We start from the raw sequence: 17,628 nt of genomic DNA on the forward strand, positions 1-17,628 counted from the left end.
CTAGAGATATCCCCAGATATATCCGAGGGAGTAACATGGGACGTTGGCATGCAGGACATTTGAATGTCCCAGGACCATCCCCTGCACAAATATCTTGGATATAGGAACATCCCAGGGACTTAACCTATGTCCCTTTAATATATCCACAGTACATCCCATGGACATTTTTGCGTTTGCTGGTAAGATTTGGTGGAAACCTTAAAATTGGTCCATGGCCACTACGATGTGGATGCCACCGCATTCTATACCGTTCACTGGACTGGGAGGAGAGTGCCCACTCTTTCCAAGTTCCACTGTACGTCCCTGTGTCGGCGTGTTTTTTCACGCAACGGGTTATAAACTCGTAGCATGGAATCGTCTTCCTAGTGAGGTGAAGAGGAACTCGTCCGTCCATGCGATCAAGGCTCGGTTAGACAAATTCGCGTCATTGCAATTTTTTTATTGTTTTTTAATCTTTTTGGTTTAATTCATTTGTTACGTTCTTATTTATTATTATTATTACTTTTTTCCTATTTGTATGTAACTGAGTCGGGCCAGAATAAGGCTCTGGCTTTCTTTTTACACGTCAATAAACATTGTTATTATATATTATATATGGCGCGCGAATACTTAGGCATCTTATAACTTCTCCCTAATAAACTAGATATCACTTCTTGGTGTCAGATTCTCTCTAGAATGTCTCATTTCAAGCATTTATAATAATTGTACTCTAGACCCCAGGGGTCAACCACCCACAGTAATCGGAGTACACGCTGTACCTTTGACAGTAATAAAGAAATCTCGCGTAATCTTTAATTTCCATGCCCTTCACAATGTTAAAATTATTACAAGTAATCCGTAATCGGTATATAGTTAACCTGAGAGTGATTATGCCTTCGACTAAATATTTCCAAATATTAATTTTACATTATGAGAAAACCAAATATTAAGGTTTTGTGGGATTTCTTTCCACAAAACACAAGGCGAACTGCTAACGCGGTGCACTAGTGTAACAACGGACGAACACACACAGACAAAAACATAGACTGCTTTTTAACTCTTTCCGTATTAATTTTGAATTGAGAAACAACTTTATCTTAAATATTAAAATAAATATAATTAATATTTAATATTTTCTTCGTTAATTGTTCGCCTTATTGAGCGTTACATCGTGTGGATAAAGAACAATTAAACATTCTTGAGAGACTTGACTAATATTGGCGTTTGAAATGAAGCATACGCCGGTTGCATCGCCTTACTCAAATAGGTAGTATATAAGGGTTTCGAATCACAGCTATGGATAAGAACAGCGCAATTGCGTGAACCTTTGGTGGAAGCCACACCATTGGGAGGCCGGAAGTTTCTCGTAACCCTGGCCGATCGCCGCGTATGTCTTAACCTTAAGGATGATGATGGAGTAGAAGCCAGGTATGCAGACTGGTGTCCATGTGGGATGGACAAAAAGAAAGACCAGAAGATGGTGGTGTAGAAGCCAGGTGTACAGACTGGTGTCCATGTGGGATGGACAAAAACAAAGACTAGAAGATGGTGGTGTAGAAGCCAGGTGTACAGACTGGTGTCCATGTGGGATGGACAATGACCAGAAGATGCTGGTGTTAGAAGCCAGTAAGTACAGACTGGTGTCTATGTGGGATAGACGAAAACAACGGCCAGAAGATGGTGGTGTTAGAAGCCAATGAATACAGATTGGTGTTCATGTGGAATGGACAATTGACTAGTCAGATGAAATAATAGTGACTAGTTGAATTGTGGATAGCCTCAAGTTTTGAATTTTCCGAAACCTGTGAATGCGGTCCGGAAATAGCGAACACATTTGCTTCGATTCGGAAACTGCGAACCCGGTCCCCTGGGGTGTAAGTCAATAACAACAGACAGACACACACACACACACACACACACCCACGTCAAAATTAGAACCTCTCCGTGACATACGTCACTCGGAGAGGTAACAACGCTCCCGGGTTGGCCTGAACCACCATCCTTTCGGTTAACAGCCGAGCACGCTAACCATTGCGCCACGGAAGCTTAGGCAAAGAATGATCTTCAAGTATTGTGAAAAAATATTTCCATTTTACGTTATTTCTAAGACTTCAAAACAACGCTCCCGGGTGGGCTCGAAGCACCAACCTTACGGTTAACAGCCTAATGCACTTACCATTGCGCCTTGGAAGCTTAGCAAAAAATGATCGTCAAGTATTTTGAAAGAATATGACGTTTTTACGTTTTTTCTAAGACTTCGAAACAAAGCTCCAAGGCTGGCTCGAACCACCAACCTTACGGTTAACAGCCGAACGCGCTAACGTTTGCGCCACGGAAGCTTAGGCAGAGAATGATCTTTAAGTATTGTGGAAAAATATTTCCTTTTTACGTTACTTCTAAAACTTCAAAACAACGCACCCGGTTGGGCTCGAACCACCAACCTTTCGGTTAACAGCCGAACGCGCTAACCATTGCGCCACGGAAGCTTAAGCAAGAATGGTCTTCAAGTATTGTGGAAAAGTATTTCCTTTTAACGTTACTTTTAAGACTTCAAAACAACGCCCCCGGGTTGGCCTGAACCACCATCCTTTCGGTTAACAGCCGAACACGCTAACCATTGCGCCACGGAAGCTTAGGCAAAGAATGATCGTCAAGTACTGTGGAAAAATATTTCCTTTTTACGTTACTTCTAAGACTTCAAAACAACGCTCCCGCGTGGGCTCGAACCACCAACCCTTCGGTTATCAGCCGAACGCGCTAACCATTGCGCCACGGAAACATAGGCAAGAATGGTCTTCAAGTATTGTGGAAAAATATTTCCTTTTAACGTTACTTTTAAGACTTCAAAACAACGCTCCCTGGTTGGCCTGAACCACCATCCTTTCGGTTAACAGCCGAACACGCTAACCATTGCGCCACGGAAGCTTAGGCAAAGAATGATCGTCAAGTACTGTGGAAAAATATTTCCTTTTTACCTTACTTCTAAAAATTCAAAACAACGCTCCCGCGTGGGCTCGAACCACCAACCTTTCGGTTATCAGCCGAACGCGCTAACCACCGCGCCACGGAAGCTTAGGCAAATAATTATCATCAAGTATTGTGGAAAAATATTTCCTTTTTACGTTACTTCCAAGACTTCAAAACAACGCTCCCGGGTGGTCTCGAACCACCAACCTTTCGGTTAACAGCCGAACGCGCTAACCATTGCGCCACGGAAACATAGGCAAAGAATTATCGTCAAGTATTGTGGAAAAATATTTCCTTTTACGTTACTTCTAAGACTTCAAAACAACGCTCCCGCGTGGGCTCGAACCACCAACCTTTCGGTTATCAGCCGAACGCGCTAACCACCGCGCCACGGAAGCTTAGGCAAAGGATCATCTTCAAGTATTACGGAAAAATATTTCCTTTTAACGTTACTTTTAAGACTTCAAAACAACGCTCCCGGGTGGGCTCGAACCACCAACCCTTCGGTTATCAGCCGAACGCGCTAACCATTGCGCCACGGAAACATAGGCAAGAATGGTCTTCAAGTATTGTGGAAAAATATTTCCTTTTAACGTTACTTTTAAGACTTCAAAACAACGCTCACGGGTTGGCCTGAACCACCATCCTTTCGGTTAACAGCCGAACACGCTAACCATTGCGCCACGGAAGCTTAGGCAAAGAATGATCGTCAAGTACTGTGGAAAAATATTTCCTTTTTACCTTACTTCTAAAACTTCAAAACAACGCTCCCGCGTGGGCTCGAACCACCAACCTTTCGGTTATCAGCCGAACGCGCTAACCACCGCGCCACGGAAGCTTAGACAAATAATTATCATCAAGTATTGTGGACAAATATTTCCTTTTTACGTTACTTCCAAGACTTCAAAACAACGCTCCCGGGTGGTCTCGAACCACCAACCTTTCGGTTAACAGCCGAACGCGCTAACCATTGCGCCACGGAAGCTTAGGCAAAGAATTATCGTCAAGTATTGTGGAAAAATATTTCCTTTTACGTTACTTCTAAGACTTCAAAACAACGCTCCCGGGTGGTCTCGAACCACCAACCTTTCGGTTAACAGCCGAACGCGCTAACCATTGCGCCACGGAAGCTTAGGCAAAGAATGATCTTCAAGTATTGTGGAAAAATATTTCCTTTTTACGTTACTTCCAAGACTTCAAAACAACGCTCCCGGGTGGTCTCGAACCACCAACCTTTCGGTTAACAGCCGAACGCGCTAACCATTGCGCCACGGAAACATAGGCAAAGAATTATCGTCAAGTATTGTGGAAAAATATTTCCTTTTACGTTACTTCTAAGACTTCAAAACAACGCTCCCGCGTGGGCTCGAACCACCAACCTTTCGGTTATCAGCCGAACGCGCTAACCACCGCGCCACGGAAGCTTAAGCAAAGAATTATCATCAAGTATTGTGGAAAAATATTTCCTTTTTACGTTACTTCTAAAACTTCAAAACAACGCTCCCGGGTGGGCTCGAACCACCAACTTTCGGTTAACAGCCGAACGCGCTAACCATTGCGCCACGGAAGCTTAGTTAAAGAACGATCTTCAAGTATTGTGAAAAAATATTTCCTTTTAACGTTACTTATAAGACTTCAAAACAACGCTCCCGTGTGGGCTCGAAGCACCAACCTTACGGTTAACAGCCTAATGCGCTTACCATTGCGCCTTGGAAGCTTAGCAAAAAATGATCGTCAAGTATTTTGAAAGAATATGACGTTTTACGTTTTTTCTAAGACTTCGAAACAAAGCTCCAAGGTGGGCTCGAACCACCAACTTTACGGTTAACAGCCGAACGCGCAGACGTTTGCGCCACGGAAGCTTAGGCAGAGAATGATCTTTAAGTATTGTGGAAAAATATTTCCTTTTTACGTTACTTATAAAACTTCAAAACAACGCTCCCGGTTGGGCTCGAACCACCAACCTTTCGGATAACAGCCGAACGCGCTAACCATTGCGCCACGGAAGCTTAAGCAAGAATGGTCTTCAAGTATTGTGGTAAAGTATTTCCTTTTAACGTTACTTTTCAGACTTCAAAACAACGCTCCCGGGTTGGCCTGAACCACCATCCTTTCGGTTAACAGCCGAACACGCTAACCATTGCGCCACGGAAGCTTAGGCAAAGAATGATCGTCAAGTACTGTGGAAAAATATTTCCTTTTTACGTTACTTCTAAGACTTCAAAACAACGCTCCCGCGTGGGCTCGAACCACCAACCTTTCGGTTATCAGCCGAACGCGCTAACCACCGCGCCACGGAAGCTTAGGCAAAGGATCATCTTCAAGTATTACGGAAAAATATTTCCTTTTAACGTTACTTTTAAGACTTCAAAACAACGCTCCCGGGTGGGCTCGAACCACCAACCCTTCGGTTATCAGCCGAACGCGCTAACCATTGCGCCACGGAAACATAGGCAAGAATGGCCTTCAAGTTTTGTGGAAAAATATTTCCTTTTAACGTTACTTTTAAGACTTCAAAACAACGCTCACGGGTTGGCCTGAACCACCATCCTTTCGGTTAACAGCCGAACACGCTAACCATTGCGCCACGGAAGCTTAGGCAAAGAATGATCGTCAAGTACTGTGGAAAAATATTTCCTTTTTACCTTACTTCTAAAACTTCAAAACAACGCTCCCGCGTGGGCTCGAACCACCAACCTTTCGGTTATCAGCCGAACGCGCTAACCACCGCGCCACGGAAGCTTAGACAAATAATTATCATCAAGTATTGTGGAAAAATATTTCCTTTTTACGTTACTTCCAAGACTTCAAAACAACGCTCCCGGGTGGTCTCGAACCACCAACCTTTCGGTTAACAGCCGAACGCGCTAACCATTGCGCCACGGAAGCTTAGGCAAAGAATGATCTTCAAGTATTGTGGAAAAATATTTCCTTTTTACGTTACTTCCAAGACTTCAAAACAACGCTCCCGTGTGGGCTCGAACCACCAACCTTTCGGTTAACAGCCGAACGCGCTAACCTTTGCGCCAAGGAATCTTACGCAAAGAATGACCTGCAAGTATTGTGAAAGAATATTTCCTTTTTACGTTTTTTCTAAAACTTCAAAATAACGCTGCCGAGTGGGCTCGAACCACCAACCTTTCGGTTAACAGCCGAACGCGCTAGCCATTGCGCCACGGAAGCTTAGACAAAGAATGATCGTCAAGTATTGTGGAAAAATATTTCCTTTTTACGTTACTTCCAAGACTTCAAAACAGCGCTCCCGTGTGCGCTCGAACCACCAACCTTTCGGTTAACAGCCGAACGCGCTAACCGTTGCGCCACGGAAGCTTAAGAAAGAATGGTCTTCAAGTATTGTGGAAAAATATTTCCTTTTAACGTTACTTTTAAGACTTCAAAACAACGCTCCCGGGTGGGCTCGAACCACCAACCCTTCGGTTATCAGCCGAACGCGCTAACCATTGCGCCACGGAAACATAGGCAAAGAATTATCGTCAAGTATTGTGGAAAAATATTTCCTTTTACGTTACTTCTAAGACTTCAAAACAACGCACATGGGTGGGCTCGAACCCCCAACCTTTCGGTTAACAGCCGAACGCGCTAGCCATTGCGCCACGGAAGCTTAGGCAAACGATCATCTTCAAGTATTGTGGAAAAATATTTCTTTTTACGTTACTTCTAAGACTACAAAACAACGCTCCCGGTTGGGCTCGAACCACCAACCTTTCGGTTATCAGCCGAACGCGCTAACCACCGCGCCACGGAAGCTTAGGCAAAGAATTATCGTCAAGTATTGTGGAAAAATATTTCATTTTTACGTTACTTCCAAGACTTCAAAACAACGCTCTTGGGTGGGCTCGAACCATCAACCTTTCGGTTATCAGCCGAACGCGCTAACCTTTGCGCCACGGAATCTTAAGAAAGAATGGTCTTCAAATATTGTGGAAAAATATTTCCTTTTAACGTTACTTTTAAAACTTCAAAACAACGCTCCCGTGTGGGCTCGAAGCACCAACCTTACGGTTAACAGCCTAATGCGCTTACCATTGCGCCTTGGAAGCTTAGCAAAAAATGATCGTCAAGTATTTTGAAAGAATATGACGTTTTACGTTTTTTCTAAGACTTCGAAACAAAGCTCCAAGGTGGGCTCGAACCACCAACTTTACGGTTAACAGCCGAACGCGCAGACGTTTGCGCCACGGAAGCTTAGGCAGAGAATGATCTTTAAGTATTGTGGAAAAATATTTCCTTTTTACGTTACTTATAAAACTTCAAAACAACGCTCCCGGTTGGGCTCGAACCACCAACCTTTCGGATAACAGCCGAACGCGCTAACCATTGCGCCACGGAAGCTTAAGCAAGAATGGTTTTCAAGTATTGTGGTAAAGTATTTCCTTTTAACGTTACTTTTCAGACTTCAAAACAACGCTCCCGGGTTGGCCTGAACCACCATCCTTTCGGTTAACAGCCGAACACGCTAACCATTGCGCCACGGAAGCTTAGGCAAAGAATGATCGTCAAGTACTGTGGAAAAATATTTCCTTTTTACGTTACTTCTAAGACTTCAAAACAACGCTCCCGCGTGGGCTCGAACCACCAACCTTTCGGTTATCAGCCGAACGCGCTAACCACCGCGCCACGGAAGCTTAGGCAAAGGATCATCTTCAAGTATTACGGAAAAATATTTCCTTTTAACGTTACTTTTAAGACTTCAAAACAACGCTCCCGGGTGGGCTCGAACCACCAACCCTTCGGTTATCAGCCGAACGCGCTAACCATTGCGCCACGGAAACATAGGCAAGAATGGCCTTCAAGTTTTGTGGAAAAATATTTCCTTTTAACGTTACTTTTAAGACTTCAAAACAACGCTCACGGGTTGGCCTGAACCACCATCCTTTCGGTTAACAGCCGAACACGCTAACCATTGCGCCACGGAAGCTTAGGCAAAGAATGATCGTCAAGTACTGTGGAAAAATATTTCCTTTTTACCTTACTTCTAAAACTTCAAAACAACGCTCCCGCGTGGGCTCGAACCACCAACCTTTCGGTTATCAGCCGAACGCGCTAACCACCGCGCCACGGAAGCTTAGACAAATAATTATCATCAAGTATTGTGGAAAAATATTTCCTTTTTACGTTACTTCCAAGACTTCAAAACAACGCTCCCGGGTGGTCTCGAACCACCAACCTTTCGGTTAACAGCCGAACGCGCTAACCATTGCGCCACGGAAGCTTAGGCAAAGAATGATCTTCAAGTATTGTGGAAAAATATTTCCTTTTTACGTTACTTCCAAGACTTCAAAACAACGCTCCCGTGTGGGCTCGAACCACCAACCTTTCGGTTAACAGCCGAACGCGCTAACCTTTGCGCCAAGGAATCTTACGCAAAGAATGACCTGCAAGTATTGTGAAAGAATATTTCCTTTTTACGTTTTTTCTAAAACTTCAAAATAACGCTGCCGAGTGGGCTCGAACCACCAACCTTTCGGTTAACAGCCGAACGCGCTAGCCATTGCGCCACGGAAGCTTAGACAAAGAATGATCGTCAAGTATTGTGGAAAAATATTTCCTTTTTACGTTACTTCCAAGACTTCAAAACAGCGCTCCCGTGTGCGCTCGAACCACCAACCTTTCGGTTAACAGCCGAACGCGCTAACCGTTGCGCCACGGAAGCTTAAGAAAGAATGGTCTTCAAGTATTGTGGAAAAATATTTCCTTTTAACGTTACTTTTAAGACTTCAAAACAACGCTCCCGGGTGGGCTCGAACCACCAACCCTTCGGTTATCAGCCGAACGCGCTAACCATTGCGCCACGGAAACATAGGCAAAGAATTATCGTCAAGTATTGTGGAAAAATATTTCCTTTTACGTTACTTCTAAGACTTCAAAACAACGCACATGGGTGGGCTCGAACCCCCAACCTTTCGGTTAACAGCCGAACGCGCTAGCCATTGCGCCACGGAAGCTTAGGCAAACGATCATCTTCAAGTATTGTGGAAAAATATTTCTTTTTACGTTACTTCTAAGACTACAAAACAACGCTCCCGGTTGGGCTCGAACCACCAACCTTTCGGTTATCAGCCGAACGCGCTAACCACCGCGCCACGGAAGCTTAGGCAAAGAATTATCGTCAAGTATTGTGGAAAAATATTTCATTTTTACGTTACTTCCAAGACTTCAAAACAACGCTCCCGGGTGGGCTCGAACCATCAACCTTTCGGTTATCAGCCGAACGCGCTAACCTTTGCGCCACGGAATCTTAAGAAAGAATGGTCTTCAAATATTGTGGAAAAATATTTCCTTTTAACGTTACTTTTAAAACTTCAAAACAACGCTCCCGGGTTGGCCTGAACCACCATCCTTTCGGTTAACAGCCGAACGCGCTAGCCATTGCGCCACGGAAGCTTAGGCAAACGATCATCGTCAAGTATTGTGGAAAAATATTTCCTTTTTACGTTACTTCTAAGACTTCAAAACAACGCTCCCGGTTGGGCTCGAACCACCAACCTTTCGGTTAACAGCCGAACGCGCTAACCATTGCGCCACGGAAGCTTAGGCAAAGAATGATCTTCAAGTATTGTGGAAAAATATTTCCTTTTTACGTTACTTCCAAGACTTCAAAACAACGCTCCCGGGTGGTCTCGAACCACCAACCTTTCGGTTAACAGCCGAACGCGCTAACCATTGCGCCACGGAAACATAGGCAAAGAATTATCGTCAAGTATTGTGGAAAAATATTTCCTTTTACGTTACTTCTAAGACTTCAAAACAACGCTCCCGCGTGGGCTCGAACCACCAACCTTTCGGTTATCAGCCGAACGCGCTAACCACCGCGCCACGGAAGCTTAAGCAAAGAATTATCATCAAGTATTGTGGAAAAATATTTCCTTTTTACGTTACTTCTAAAACTTCAAAACAACGCTCCCGGGTGGGCTCGAACCACCAACTTTCGGTTAACAGCCGAACGCGCTAACCATTGCGCCACGGAAGCTTAGTTAAAGAACGATCTTCAAGTATTGTGAAAAAATATTTCCTTTTAACGTTACTTCTAAGACTTCAAAACAACGCTCCCGTGTGGGCTCGAAGCACCAACCTTACGGTTAACAGCCTAATGCGCTTACCATTGCGCCTTGGAAGCTTAGCAAAAAATGATCGTCAAGTATTTTGAAAGAATATGACGTTTTACGTTTTTTCTAAGACTTCGAAACAAAGCTCCAAGGTGGGCTCGAACCACCAACTTTACGGTTAACAGCCGAACGCGCAGACGTTTGCGCCACGGAAGTTTAGGCAGAGAATGATCTTTAAGTATTGTGGAAAAATATTTCCTTTTTACGTTACTTATAAAACTTCAAAACAACGCTCCCGGTTGGGCTCGAACCACCAACCTTTCGGATAACAGCCGAACGCGCTAACCATTGCGCCACGGAAGCTTAAGCAAGAATGGTCTTCAAGTATTGTGGTAAAGTATTTCCTTTTAACGTTACTTTTCAGACTTCAAAACAACGCTCCCGGGTTGGCCTGAACCACCATCCTTTCGGTTAACAGCCGAACACGCTAACCATTGCGCCACGGAAGCTTAGGCAAAGAATGATCGTCAAGTACTGTGGAAAAATATTTCCTTTTTACGTTACTTCTAAGACTTCAAAACAACGCTCCCGCGTGGGCTCGAACCACCAACCTTTCGGTTATCAGCCGAACGCGCTAACCACCGCGCCACGGAAGCTTAGGCAAAGGATCATCTTCAAGTATTACGGAAAAATATTTCCTTTTAACGTTACTTTTAAGACTTCAAAACAACGCTCCCGGGTGGGCTCGAACCACCAACCCTTCGGTTATCAGCCGAACGCGCTAACCATTGCGCCACGGAAACATAGGCAAGAATGGTCTTCAAGTATTGTGGAAAAATATTTCCTTTTAACGTTACTTTTAAGACTTCAAAACAACGCTCACGGGTTGGCCTGAACCACCATCCTTTCGGTTAACAGCCGAACACGCTAACCATTGCGCCACGGAAGCTTAGGCAAAGAATGATCGTCAAGTACTGTGGAAAAATATTTCCTTTTTACCTTACTTCTAAAACTTCAAAACAAAGCTCCCGCGTGGGCTCGAACCACCAACCTTTCGGTTATCAGCCGAACGCGCTAACCACCGCGCCACGGAAGCTTAGACAAATAATTATCATCAAGTATTGTGGAAAAATATTTCCTTTTTACGTTACTTCCAAGACTTCAAAACAACGCTCCCGGGTGGTCTCGAACCACCAACCTTTCGGTTAACAGCCGAACGCGCTAACCATTGCGCCACGGAAACATAGGCAAAGAATTATCGTCAAGTATTGTGGAAAAATATTTCCTTTTACGTTACTTCTAAGACTTCAAAACAACGCTCCCGCGTGGGCTCGAACCACCAACCTTTCGGTTATCAGCCGAACGCGCTAACCACCGCGCCACGGAAGCTTAAGCAAAGAATTATCATCAAGTATTGTGGAAAAATATTTCCTTTTTACGTTACTTCTAAAACTTCAAAACAACGCTCCCGGGTGGGCTCGAACCACCAACTTTCGGTTAACAGCCGAACGCGCTAACCATTGCGCCACGGAAGCTTAGTTAAAGAACGATCTTCAAGTATTGTGAAAAAATATTTCCTTTTAACGTTACTTCTAAGACTTCAAAACAACGCTCCCGTGTGGGCTCGAAGCACCAACCTTACGGTTAACAGCCTAATGCGCTTACCATTGCGCCTTGGAAGCTTAGCAAAAAATGATCGTCAAGTATTTTGAAAGAATATGACGTTTTACGTTTTTTCTAAGACTTCGAAACAAAGCTCCAAGGTGGGCTCGAACCACCAACTTTACGGTTAACAGCCGAACGCGCAGACGTTTGCGCCACGGAAGCTTAGGCAGAGAATGATCTTTAAGTATTGTGGAAAAATATTTCCTTTTTACGTTACTTATAAAACTTCAAAACAACGCTCCCGGTTGGGCTCGAACCACCAACCTTTCGGATAACAGCCGAACGCGCTAACCATTGCGCCACGGAAGCTTAAGCAAGAATGGTCTTCAAGTATTGTGGTAAAGTATTTCCTTTTAACGTTACTTTTCAGACTTCAAAACAACGCTCCCGGGTTGGCCTGAACCACCATCCTTTCGGTTAACAGCCGAACACGCTAACCATTGCGCCACGGAAGCTTAGGCAAAGAATGATCGTCAAGTACTGTGGAAAAATATTTCCTTTTTACGTTACTTCTAAGACTTCAAAACAACGCTCCCGCGTGGGCTCGAACCACCAACCTTTCGGTTATCAGCCGAACGCGCTAACCACCGCGCCACGGAAGCTTAGGCAAAGGATCATCTTCAAGTATTACGGAAAAATATTTCCTTTTAACGTTACTTTTAAGACTTCAAAACAACGCTCCCGGGTGGGCTCGAACCACCAACCCTTCGGTTATCAGCCGAACGCGCTAACCATTGCGCCACGGAAACATAGGCAAGAATGGTCTTCAAGTATTGTGGAAAAATATTTCCTTTTAACGTTACTTTTAAGACTTCAAAACAACGCTCACGGGTTGGCCTGAACCACCATCCTTTCGGTTAACAGCCGAACACGCTAACCATTGCGCCACGGAAGCTTAGGCAAAGAATGATCGTCAAGTACTGTGGAAAAATATTTCCTTTTTACCTTACTTCTAAAACTTCAAAACAACGCTCCCGCGTGGGCTCGAACCACCAACCTTTCGGTTATCAGCCGAACGCGCTAACCACCGCGCCACGGAAGCTTAGACAAATAATTATCATCAAGTATTGTGGAAAAATATTTCCTTTTTACGTTACTTCCAAGACTTCAAAACAACGCTCCCGGGTGGTCTCGAACCACCAACCTTTCGGTTAACAGCCGAACGCGCTAACCATTGCGCCACGGAAGCTTAGGCAAAGAATGATCTTCAAGTATTGTGGAAAAATATTTCCTTTTTACGTTACTTCCAAGACTTCAAAACAACGCTCCCGTGTGGGCTCGAACCACCAACCTTTCGGTTAACAGCCGAACGCGCTAACCTTTGCGCCAAGGAATCTTACGCAAAGAATGACCTGCAAGTATTGTGAAAGAATATTTCCTTTTTACGTTTTTTCTAAAACTTCAAAATAACGCTGCCGAGTGGGCTCGAACCACCAACCTTTCGGTTAACAGCCGAACGCGCTAGCCATTGCGCCACGGAAGCTTAGACAAAGAATGATCGTCAAGTATTGTGGAAAAATATTTCCTTTTTACGTTACTTCCAAGACTTCAAAACAACGCTCCCGTGTGCGCTCGAACCACCAACCTTTCGGTTAACAGCCGAACGCGCTAACCGTTGCGCCACGGAAGCTTAAGAAAGAATGGTCTTCAAGTATTGTGGAAAAATATTTCCTTTTAACGTTACTTTTAAGACTTCAAAACAACGCTCCCGGGTGGGCTCGAACCACCAACCCTTCGGTTATCAGCCGAACGCGCTAACCATTGCGCCACGGAAACATAGGCAAAGAATTATCGTCAAGTATTGTGGAAAAATATTTCCTTTTACGTTACTTCTAAGACTTCAAAACAACGCACATGGGTGGGCTCGAACCCCCAACCTTTCGGTTAACAGCCGAACGCGCTAGCCATTGCGCCACGGAAGCTTAGGCAAACGATCATCTTCAAGTATTGTGGAAAAATATTTCTTTTTACGTTACTTCTAAGACTACAAAACAACGCTCCCGGTTGGGCTCGAACCACCAACCTTTCGGTTATCAGCCGAACGCGCTAACCACCGCGCCACGGAAGCTTAGGCAAAGAATTATCGTCAAGTATTGTGGAAAAATATTTCATTTTTACGTTACTTCCAAGACTTCAAAACAACGCTCCCGGGTGGGCTCGAACCATCAACCTTTCGGTTATCAGCCGAACGCGCTAACCTTTGCGCCACGGAATCTTAAGAAAGAATGGTCTTCAAATATTGTGGAAAAATATTTCCTTTTAACGTTACTTTTAAAACTTCAAAACAACGCTCCCGGGTTGGCCTGAACCACCATCCTTTCGGTTAACAGCCGAACGCGTTAGCCATTGCGCCACGGAAGCTTAGGCAAACGATCATCGTCAAGTATTGTGGAAAAATATTTCCTTTTTACGTTACTTCTAAGACTTCAAAACAACGCTCCCGGTTGGGCTCGAACAACCAACCTTTCGGTTATCAGCCGAACGCGCTAACCACCGCGCCACGGAAGCTTAGGCAAAGAATTATCGTCAAGTATTGTGGAAAAATATTTCATTTTTACGTTACTTCTAAGACTTCAAAACAACGCTCCCGGGTGGGCTCGAACTACCAACCTTTCGGTTATCAGCCGAACGCGCTAACCTTTGCGCCACGGAATCTTAAGAAAGAATGGTCTTCAAGTATTGTGGAAAAATATTTCCTTTTTACCTTACTTCTAAAACTTCAAAACAACGCTCCCGCGTGGGCTCGAACCACCAACCTTTCGGTTATCAGCCGAACGCGCTAACCACCGCGCCACGGAAGCTTAGGCAAATAATTATCATCAAGTATTGTGGAAAAATATTTCCTTTTTACGTTACTTCCAAGACTTCAAAACAACGCTCCCGGGTGGTCTCGAACCACCAACCTTTCGGTTAACAGCCGAACGCGCTAACCATTGCGCCACGGAAACATAGGCAAAGAATTATCGTCAAGTATTGTGGAAAAATATTTCCTTTTACGTTACTTCTAAGACTTCAAAACAACGCACCCGGGGGGGCTCGAACCACCAACCTTTCGGTTAACAGCCGAACGCGCTAGCCATTGCGCCACGGAAGCTTAGTCAAAGAATGATCGTCAAGTATTGTGGAAAAATATTTCCTTTTTACGTTACTTCCAAGACTTCAAAACAACGCTCCCGTGTGGGCTCGAAGCACCAACCTTACGGTTAACAGCCTAATGCGCTTACCATTGCGCCTTGGAAGCTTAGCAAAAAATAATCGTCAAGTATTTTGAAAGAATATGACGTTTTTACGTTTTTTCTAAGACTTCGAAACAAAGCTCCAAGGTGGGCTCGAACCACCAACCTTACGGTTAACAGCCGAACGCGCTAACGTTTGCGCCACGGACGCTTAGGCAGAGAACGATCTTTAAGTATTGTGGAAAAATATTTCCTTTTTACGTTACTTCTAAAACTTCAAAACAACGCTCCCGGTTGGGCTCGAACCACCAACCTTTCGGTTAACAGCCGAACGCGCTAACCATTGCGCCACGGAAGCTTAAGCAAGAATGGTCTTCAAGTATTGTGGAAAAGTATTTCCTTTTAACGTTACTTTTAAGACTTCAAAACAACGCTCCCGGGTTGGCCTGAACCACCATCCTTTCGGTTAACAGCCGAACACGCTAACCATTGCGCCACGGAAGCTTAGGCAAAGAATGATCTTCAAGTACTGTGGAAAAATATTTCCTTTTTACGTTACTTCTAAGACTTCAAAACAACGCTCCCTGGTTGGCCTGAACTACCATCCTTTCAGTTAACAGCCGAACACGCTAACCATTGCGCCACGGAAGCTTAGGCAAATAATGATCGTCAAGTACTGTGGAAAAATATTTCCTTTTTACCTTACTTCTAAGACTACAAAACAACGCTCCCGGTTGGGCTCGAACCACCAACCTTTCGGTTATCAGCCGAACGCGCTAACCACCGCGCCACGGAAGCTTAGGCAAAGAATTATCGTCAAGTATTGTGGAAAAATATTTCATTTTTACGTTACTTCCAAGACTTCAAAACAACGCTCCCGGGTGGGCTCGAACCATCAACCTTTCGGTTATCAGCCGAACGCGCTAACCTTTGCGCCACGGAATCTTAAGAAAGAATGGTCTTCAAATATTGTGGAAAAATATTTCCTTTTAACGTTACTTTTAAAACTTCAAAACAACGCTCCCGGGTTGGCCTGAACCACCATCCTTTCGGTTAACAGCCGAACGCGCTAGCCATTGCGCCACGGAAGCTTAGGCAAACGATCATCGTCAAGTATTGTGGAAAAATATTTCCTTTTTACGTTACTTCTAAGACTTCAAAACAACGCTCCCGGTTGGGCTCGAACCACCAACCTTTCGGTTAACAGCCGAACGCGCTAACCATTGCGCCACGGAAGCTTAGGCAAAGAATGATCTTCAAGTATTGTGGAAAAATATTTCCTTTTTACGTTACTTCCAAGACTTCAAAACAACGCTCCCGGGTGGTCTCGAACCACCAACCTTTCGGTTAACAGCCGAACGCGCTAACCATTGCGCCACGGAAACATAGGCAAAGAATTATCGTCAAGTATTGTGGAAAAATATTTCCTTTTACGTTACTTCTAAGACTTCAAAACAACGCTCCCGCGTGGGCTCGAACCACCAACCTTTCGGTTATCAGCCGAACGCGCTAACCACCGCGCCACGGAAGCTTAAGCAAAGAATTATCATCAAGTATTGTGGAAAAATATTTCCTTTTTACGTTACTTCTAAAACTTCAAAACAACGCTCCCGGGTGGGCTCGAACCACCAACTTTCGGTTAACAGCCGAACGCGCTAACCATTGCGCCACGGAAGCTTAGTTAAAGAACGATCTTCAAGTATTGTGAAAAAATATTTCCTTTTAACGTTACTTCTAAGACTTCAAAACAACGCTCCCGTGTGGGCTCGAAGCACCAACCTTACGGTTAACAGCCTAATGCGCTTACCATTGCGCCTTGGAAGCTTAGCAAAAAATGATCGTCAAGTATTTTGAAAGAATATGACGTTTTACGTTTTTTCTAAGACTTCGAAACAAAGCTCCAAGGTGGGCTCGAACCACCAACTTTACGGTTAACAGCCGAACGCGCAGACGTTTGCGCCACGGAAGCTTAGGCAGAGAATGATCTTTAAGTATTGTGGAAAAATATTTCCTTTTTACGTTACTTATAAAACTTCAAAACAACGCTCCCGGTTGGGCTCGAACCACCAACCTTTCGGATAACAGCCGAACGCGCTAACCATTGCGCCACGGAAGCTTAAGCAAGAATGGTCTTCAAGTATTGTGGTAAAGTATTTCCTTTTAACGTTACTTTTCAGACTTCAAAACAACGCTCCCGGGTTGGCCTGAACCACCATCCTTTCGGTTAACAGCCGAACACGCTAACCATTGCGCCACGGAAGCTTAGGCAAAGAATGATCGTCAAGTACTGTGGAAAAATATTTCCTTTTTACGTTACTTCTAAGACTTCAAAACAACGCTCCCGCGTGGGCTCGAACCACCAACCTTTCGGTTATCAGCCGAACGCGCTAACCACCGCGCCACGGAAGCTTAGGCAAAGGATCATCTTCAAGTATTACGGAAAAATATTTCCTTTTAACGTTACTTTTAAGACTTCAAAACAACGCTCCCGGGTGGGCTCGAACCACCAACCCTTCGGTTATCAGCCGAACGCGCTAACCATTGCGCCACGGAAACATAGGCAAGAATGGTCTTCAAGTATTGTGGAAAAATATTTCCTTTTAACGTTACTTTTAAGACTTCAAAACAACGCTCACGGGTTGGCCTGAACCACCATCCTTTCGGTTAACAGCCGAACACGCTAACCATTGCGCCACGGAAGCTTAGGCAAAGAATGATCGTCAAGTACTGTGGAAAAATATTTCCTTTTTACCTTACTTCTAAAACTTCAAAAC

The 17,628-nt window shown here is 44.4% G+C and overlaps 36 non-coding genes across 36 annotated transcripts; all 36 read right to left on the bottom strand.

Annotated features, from left to right (window-relative positions):
- Positions 1-2,685: 2,685 nt before the first annotated feature.
- TRNAI-GAU (transfer RNA isoleucine (anticodon GAU)) lies at positions 2,686-2,758 on the bottom strand. The gene has a single exon. It is a non-coding gene; the product is annotated as a tRNA-Ile (tRNA).
- A 220-nt stretch (positions 2,759-2,978) lies between these two features.
- TRNAI-GAU (transfer RNA isoleucine (anticodon GAU)) lies at positions 2,979-3,051 on the bottom strand. The gene has a single exon. It is a non-coding gene; the product is annotated as a tRNA-Ile (tRNA).
- Positions 3,052-3,271: 220 nt separating this feature from the next.
- Positions 3,272-3,344, bottom strand: TRNAI-GAU (transfer RNA isoleucine (anticodon GAU)). Its single transcript has one exon. It is a non-coding gene; the product is annotated as a tRNA-Ile (tRNA).
- A 74-nt stretch (positions 3,345-3,418) lies between these two features.
- On the bottom strand, positions 3,419-3,491 carry TRNAI-GAU (transfer RNA isoleucine (anticodon GAU)). The gene has a single exon. It is a non-coding gene; the product is annotated as a tRNA-Ile (tRNA).
- Positions 3,492-3,711: 220 nt separating this feature from the next.
- TRNAI-GAU (transfer RNA isoleucine (anticodon GAU)) lies at positions 3,712-3,784 on the bottom strand. The gene has a single exon. It is a non-coding gene; the product is annotated as a tRNA-Ile (tRNA).
- A 513-nt stretch (positions 3,785-4,297) lies between these two features.
- Positions 4,298-4,370, bottom strand: TRNAI-GAU (transfer RNA isoleucine (anticodon GAU)). The gene has a single exon. It is a non-coding gene; the product is annotated as a tRNA-Ile (tRNA).
- An 805-nt stretch (positions 4,371-5,175) lies between these two features.
- On the bottom strand, positions 5,176-5,248 carry TRNAI-GAU (transfer RNA isoleucine (anticodon GAU)). Its single transcript has one exon. It is a non-coding gene; the product is annotated as a tRNA-Ile (tRNA).
- A 74-nt stretch (positions 5,249-5,322) lies between these two features.
- Positions 5,323-5,395, bottom strand: TRNAI-GAU (transfer RNA isoleucine (anticodon GAU)). The gene has a single exon. It is a non-coding gene; the product is annotated as a tRNA-Ile (tRNA).
- A 220-nt stretch (positions 5,396-5,615) lies between these two features.
- Positions 5,616-5,688, bottom strand: TRNAI-GAU (transfer RNA isoleucine (anticodon GAU)). The gene has a single exon. It is a non-coding gene; the product is annotated as a tRNA-Ile (tRNA).
- A 661-nt stretch (positions 5,689-6,349) lies between these two features.
- Positions 6,350-6,422, bottom strand: TRNAI-GAU (transfer RNA isoleucine (anticodon GAU)). Its single transcript has one exon. It is a non-coding gene; the product is annotated as a tRNA-Ile (tRNA).
- Positions 6,423-6,641: 219 nt separating this feature from the next.
- Positions 6,642-6,714, bottom strand: TRNAI-GAU (transfer RNA isoleucine (anticodon GAU)). The gene has a single exon. It is a non-coding gene; the product is annotated as a tRNA-Ile (tRNA).
- Positions 6,715-7,519: 805 nt separating this feature from the next.
- On the bottom strand, positions 7,520-7,592 carry TRNAI-GAU (transfer RNA isoleucine (anticodon GAU)). The gene has a single exon. It is a non-coding gene; the product is annotated as a tRNA-Ile (tRNA).
- Positions 7,593-7,666: 74 nt separating this feature from the next.
- On the bottom strand, positions 7,667-7,739 carry TRNAI-GAU (transfer RNA isoleucine (anticodon GAU)). The gene has a single exon. It is a non-coding gene; the product is annotated as a tRNA-Ile (tRNA).
- Positions 7,740-7,959: 220 nt separating this feature from the next.
- Positions 7,960-8,032, bottom strand: TRNAI-GAU (transfer RNA isoleucine (anticodon GAU)). The gene has a single exon. It is a non-coding gene; the product is annotated as a tRNA-Ile (tRNA).
- A 661-nt stretch (positions 8,033-8,693) lies between these two features.
- On the bottom strand, positions 8,694-8,766 carry TRNAI-GAU (transfer RNA isoleucine (anticodon GAU)). The gene has a single exon. It is a non-coding gene; the product is annotated as a tRNA-Ile (tRNA).
- Positions 8,767-8,985: 219 nt separating this feature from the next.
- TRNAI-GAU (transfer RNA isoleucine (anticodon GAU)) lies at positions 8,986-9,058 on the bottom strand. Its single transcript has one exon. It is a non-coding gene; the product is annotated as a tRNA-Ile (tRNA).
- Positions 9,059-9,132: 74 nt separating this feature from the next.
- On the bottom strand, positions 9,133-9,205 carry TRNAI-GAU (transfer RNA isoleucine (anticodon GAU)). Its single transcript has one exon. It is a non-coding gene; the product is annotated as a tRNA-Ile (tRNA).
- A 513-nt stretch (positions 9,206-9,718) lies between these two features.
- Positions 9,719-9,791, bottom strand: TRNAI-GAU (transfer RNA isoleucine (anticodon GAU)). Its single transcript has one exon. It is a non-coding gene; the product is annotated as a tRNA-Ile (tRNA).
- An 805-nt stretch (positions 9,792-10,596) lies between these two features.
- On the bottom strand, positions 10,597-10,669 carry TRNAI-GAU (transfer RNA isoleucine (anticodon GAU)). The gene has a single exon. It is a non-coding gene; the product is annotated as a tRNA-Ile (tRNA).
- Positions 10,670-10,743: 74 nt separating this feature from the next.
- TRNAI-GAU (transfer RNA isoleucine (anticodon GAU)) lies at positions 10,744-10,816 on the bottom strand. Its single transcript has one exon. It is a non-coding gene; the product is annotated as a tRNA-Ile (tRNA).
- A 220-nt stretch (positions 10,817-11,036) lies between these two features.
- Positions 11,037-11,109, bottom strand: TRNAI-GAU (transfer RNA isoleucine (anticodon GAU)). The gene has a single exon. It is a non-coding gene; the product is annotated as a tRNA-Ile (tRNA).
- A 220-nt stretch (positions 11,110-11,329) lies between these two features.
- On the bottom strand, positions 11,330-11,402 carry TRNAI-GAU (transfer RNA isoleucine (anticodon GAU)). Its single transcript has one exon. It is a non-coding gene; the product is annotated as a tRNA-Ile (tRNA).
- Positions 11,403-12,207: 805 nt separating this feature from the next.
- TRNAI-GAU (transfer RNA isoleucine (anticodon GAU)) lies at positions 12,208-12,280 on the bottom strand. The gene has a single exon. It is a non-coding gene; the product is annotated as a tRNA-Ile (tRNA).
- A 74-nt stretch (positions 12,281-12,354) lies between these two features.
- TRNAI-GAU (transfer RNA isoleucine (anticodon GAU)) lies at positions 12,355-12,427 on the bottom strand. Its single transcript has one exon. It is a non-coding gene; the product is annotated as a tRNA-Ile (tRNA).
- Positions 12,428-12,647: 220 nt separating this feature from the next.
- On the bottom strand, positions 12,648-12,720 carry TRNAI-GAU (transfer RNA isoleucine (anticodon GAU)). Its single transcript has one exon. It is a non-coding gene; the product is annotated as a tRNA-Ile (tRNA).
- A 661-nt stretch (positions 12,721-13,381) lies between these two features.
- On the bottom strand, positions 13,382-13,454 carry TRNAI-GAU (transfer RNA isoleucine (anticodon GAU)). The gene has a single exon. It is a non-coding gene; the product is annotated as a tRNA-Ile (tRNA).
- Positions 13,455-13,673: 219 nt separating this feature from the next.
- On the bottom strand, positions 13,674-13,746 carry TRNAI-GAU (transfer RNA isoleucine (anticodon GAU)). The gene has a single exon. It is a non-coding gene; the product is annotated as a tRNA-Ile (tRNA).
- A 74-nt stretch (positions 13,747-13,820) lies between these two features.
- On the bottom strand, positions 13,821-13,893 carry TRNAI-GAU (transfer RNA isoleucine (anticodon GAU)). The gene has a single exon. It is a non-coding gene; the product is annotated as a tRNA-Ile (tRNA).
- Positions 13,894-14,113: 220 nt separating this feature from the next.
- TRNAI-GAU (transfer RNA isoleucine (anticodon GAU)) lies at positions 14,114-14,186 on the bottom strand. The gene has a single exon. It is a non-coding gene; the product is annotated as a tRNA-Ile (tRNA).
- Positions 14,187-14,260: 74 nt separating this feature from the next.
- Positions 14,261-14,333, bottom strand: TRNAI-GAU (transfer RNA isoleucine (anticodon GAU)). The gene has a single exon. It is a non-coding gene; the product is annotated as a tRNA-Ile (tRNA).
- A 73-nt stretch (positions 14,334-14,406) lies between these two features.
- On the bottom strand, positions 14,407-14,479 carry TRNAI-GAU (transfer RNA isoleucine (anticodon GAU)). The gene has a single exon. It is a non-coding gene; the product is annotated as a tRNA-Ile (tRNA).
- A 1,100-nt stretch (positions 14,480-15,579) lies between these two features.
- On the bottom strand, positions 15,580-15,652 carry TRNAI-GAU (transfer RNA isoleucine (anticodon GAU)). The gene has a single exon. It is a non-coding gene; the product is annotated as a tRNA-Ile (tRNA).
- Positions 15,653-15,726: 74 nt separating this feature from the next.
- TRNAI-GAU (transfer RNA isoleucine (anticodon GAU)) lies at positions 15,727-15,799 on the bottom strand. Its single transcript has one exon. It is a non-coding gene; the product is annotated as a tRNA-Ile (tRNA).
- Positions 15,800-16,312: 513 nt separating this feature from the next.
- TRNAI-GAU (transfer RNA isoleucine (anticodon GAU)) lies at positions 16,313-16,385 on the bottom strand. The gene has a single exon. It is a non-coding gene; the product is annotated as a tRNA-Ile (tRNA).
- Positions 16,386-17,190: 805 nt separating this feature from the next.
- TRNAI-GAU (transfer RNA isoleucine (anticodon GAU)) lies at positions 17,191-17,263 on the bottom strand. Its single transcript has one exon. It is a non-coding gene; the product is annotated as a tRNA-Ile (tRNA).
- A 74-nt stretch (positions 17,264-17,337) lies between these two features.
- TRNAI-GAU (transfer RNA isoleucine (anticodon GAU)) lies at positions 17,338-17,410 on the bottom strand. The gene has a single exon. It is a non-coding gene; the product is annotated as a tRNA-Ile (tRNA).
- Between the last annotated feature and the right edge of the window lie 218 nt (positions 17,411-17,628).

Source organism: Phalangium opilio, unplaced genomic scaffold (assembly GCF_054372755.1).
Source record: "Phalangium opilio isolate 3A_F unplaced genomic scaffold, DU_Popi_V2 ptg000032l_1, whole genome shotgun sequence".
Taxonomy (NCBI): domain Eukaryota; kingdom Metazoa; phylum Arthropoda; class Arachnida; order Opiliones; family Phalangiidae; genus Phalangium; species Phalangium opilio.